The 3,599-nt window shown below is 36.5% G+C and overlaps 1 long non-coding RNA gene and 1 pseudogene across 1 annotated transcript; one reads left to right on the top strand and one right to left on the bottom strand.

Annotated features, from left to right (window-relative positions):
- Positions 1–336: 336 nt before the first annotated feature.
- On the top strand, positions 337–2,266 carry LOC112457037 (annotated as a pseudogene).
- Positions 2,267–2,624: 358 nt separating this feature from the next.
- LOC112457038 lies at positions 2,625–3,535 on the bottom strand. Its single transcript, XR_003041047.1, has 3 exons — positions 3,385–3,535; positions 2,969–3,300; positions 2,625–2,885 (listed from the first exon to the last, which is right to left on the bottom strand). It is a non-coding gene; the product is annotated as an uncharacterized LOC112457038 (long non-coding RNA).
- Between the last annotated feature and the right edge of the window lie 64 nt (positions 3,536–3,599).

The following is a 3,599-nucleotide window of genomic DNA, read 5'->3' as shown; positions in this document are numbered from 1 at the left end:
CGCGCTGAGTGGAAACTCAGCCGCAGTCGTATGTTGGAGTCGGATGTCGGAACGTAGCCGATGGCCGATGGTCCAATGGAGAAAATTCGTTTGCGAAAAAGAAATTCTCTCATTGGATCACCATCAACTACGTTGCGACATCCGACTCCGACATATGTACACTGCTATTCATTAAGGCCCGGTCTACAATGGATGTCGGAAGTCGGAGTCGTAAGAAATTAACCAATCACAATCTATTATTCTCCTTGCGGTCGAAGAATAATGAACTGTGATTGGTCAATTTCTTACGACTCCGACTTCCGACATCCATTGTAGACCGGGCATAATGCCTGGACTTCCGTTTGCCTGGAGTGACATTTCTAACGTGCTTATTCCCATCTATGTGAATCAATGAGTTTCAGGTTGCGCAGGTTATACGCATGAAAATGTCCCTAAATAAACAGACTTAACCTATGATCGTTTCTGACCGTATTTGACAGTTGTGAAATGAAACGGTTCGATAATGTCTTTTAAGTGTATGTCTTTAATATGTATTTTGTAGAATATAACTTTTTACGTATTTTTTCTATATTTATTTTAATAAATGGATAAGTATTTGCTACTTTTTCATTTTGCTTTTAATTATACTATTAACAATACTACATATAATATTTACATTAATATTACTATTATTTTATAACTTGTAAACGTTTACAAATTCAACTATGTTAATAAGTGATAAAACTTTATTACATTTTTTGTGAAATAATTAATAATATTAAACTTGAGCAACTTATGTTTTCAGAAATCGGCTCCGTTTTTGCGATCGCTGTTCTTATTATTAAAAAAAGGTCTTCTTGAATGTAATTGTCGGGATATAGATTTTCTTTGAATGTGGTTTTCCTCGATCTTTTATTTTTTACGATCCACTGAAATATAGTTTTACTTGCTTCTTTGTATCGCTAAATCTACAAGTTCACTATTTTTATATTACGCCTAATCGTAGCTACGATTTCGTTTTCAGGCATTTCTCTTTGCCATGAGCGTATGATTTTTTTCATGCATTGATTGAATTAAAGTCGCAAAAATGTTATTTCCTTATAAATGGTCTCCATCCTCCATGTCTATAATGATAAGAAAAAAAACAAACACATTATTCTTACAGCTTCGATATGGAGGAGAACGAAACACTTGGTGATTGACGAAATTTCTATGGTAAACAGTGATTTTTTTGACAAGATCGAGGCGGTGGCGAGACGTGCACAGAACGGAAAGACCCTTCGGAGGAATACAATTAATCTTGTGCGGCGACTTCTTTCAGTTACCTCCCGTGTCTAGGACCGACGACAAGGCCAAGTTTTGCTTTCAGAGAGAGGCCTAGCAAAAATGTGTTCACTTTAATTTTGAATTGCAGACGGTCCATCGACAAAAGGACAAGGCGTTCGTGAAAATATTGAATAGCGTTAGGATAGGTAGAGTCACGGATGACATCGTAGATATCTTGAAGGAAACGGCGAAGCAAAAAATTGAAAGCAACGGAGTATTGGCAACTAGATTATGTTCGCACGTGAAGGAGGCCGATGAGATTAACGAATTTTAGTTGAATGAACTTAAGGGCGAGAGTAAAGTATATACAGCGTTAGATTCCGATAGTTCTATGACGCACATGTTGGATCAGCAGCTGCCTATACCCGGTAAATTAGTACTGAAAGTTGGCGCGCAAGTTATGCTGCTGAAAAATATAAATGTTAACAGTGGATTGGTGAACGGAGCTCGAGGGGTTGTTGTTAGTTTTAAAAATGATATACCGGTGATTCAGTTGCGATCTGGAACCTATTATGAGGCAAAGATGGAAAAATGGGCTATCAAAACCACTTCCGGTGCTGTCATACACCGAAAACAAGTTTCGTTAAAGCTAGCGTGGGCCTTTTCGATTCATAAAAGTCAGGGCGTAACTTTAGACTGTGTGGAAATGTGTTTGGCGAGGGTATTTGACGCTGGTCAATCTTACGTAGCACTTTCGAGAGCTCAGAGCTTACAAAGTTTACGTGTTTTAGATTTTGATAGCCAACAGGTGTGGGCTAATACAGCTGTAGTTGAATTTTACAAAAAGTTTAGGAGGAATGTGCAAGAGATGGAAATGATTCCTCTCGGCAAGAAGATAAAGTTAGAGGGAAATAAACGATAATATTTATAGTTTTTATAATCTACACATATATAGCTTGTTGGAAGTAAACAATTTATATTTAACGCATACACATAGAATTACATAAAAATTTATTAACTTTATTAAAGTAAATATTTTTTCTTTATTTTTATGTATATAATTAATACACAACGTTTCGGTTCTTTGTTTTTACAAATATTACAGTTCATTGGTGTAGACGGTGATTTGTATTTTCTATTTATATTAATAATCGTCGACAGTTATTTCGACGGGCGGTATATAACGCCATGTATGTCCCGCATTTACGAGCTCCGAATAAAGTATTGGAGAATTTGGAGCGGATTCTTTACTACTACATTGAATATCTATTTTGTACTGACCAGCAGTGAAAAATACTACGCGACATTCATGATAGACTCTGCCGGATTCCTGTAACTGTTGTTTTTTCATAAATTCGGGAACGTAAGACAAGGGTGTATAATATTAATAAATTGTATTTATTAAAGTTGTGACACACAGTAGGCAGCATGACCTTATTTGCTCCAGCTGGATAATCTTGTTTCCAACTGATAATTATTCACTCCATTATGATGGTCCTGATAGAAATTAATGGACAATGTAAGATCACTCAGCGGATGCTCCAGAGCATTGCACACTCCCACACCAACACTTATGCATTCGCCCAAAGCACACGACAGTTCTTCTTGTGCTTTTACAATAATATCGTTGATAGTTATTTCTGGAAAATGTTGAATTTGTTTAGTAATTTTAAGTTTTTTTTATACATACGCATGGTAAATAGTGTATAAATAGTATACGCACCTCACTGTAGAGGACTCATTCTGACCAGATATAACATATCCTGAGTTAAAGTAATGCCGGATAGGGCCGGTCTCACAGTCTCCGATTAACGTGATTCTCCCTAGATTCTTCGATTAAACTCACTCTTCGTCTCTTTCTAGGGGGATAGTTAGAAAGAAATTCAGAGTGAGTTTAATCGGAGAATCACGTTAATCGGAGACTGTGAGACCGGCCCATATAGTTGCTTTTCCCGTTGACTCGGTACCTAGTAATTGCCAGCGTAGATCAACCAACGAAGCTATATGTTCAGCATATACTTTTTGGAGTTCACTTGCATCACCAGCACCATTTAACTATAAGTGAAAAAAATAGTATTACGATAGAATAGTATTACATTGCGGTATGTCTTCGAATAGGCCACATGTCTCCGTTATTACCATAGATAATTTATTAAGTGGACATCGGTCAACTGGAACAGGAATTCTACATGGTTCTTTACCTTCCATGTATATACATTTATTTTGCGTATAGTGCAATTCCTTTTCGTGATTTGTCATGTTTGTCACGTCCAGTACGAGATAAAATTGCAATGGTCTAAAAATTGTTAGCGAAAGAATTTTTATAGATAAAATATGTGCGATAACATATGAGA

Source organism: Temnothorax curvispinosus, unplaced genomic scaffold (genome assembly GCF_003070985.1).
Source record: "Temnothorax curvispinosus isolate PA1 unplaced genomic scaffold, ASM307098v1 QBEX01007438.1, whole genome shotgun sequence".
Classification (NCBI taxonomy): Eukaryota; Metazoa; Arthropoda; class Insecta; order Hymenoptera; family Formicidae; genus Temnothorax; species Temnothorax curvispinosus.
Note: the sequence above shows the minus strand (reverse complement) of the source record. Positions and strands in the feature narration are given on the sequence as shown.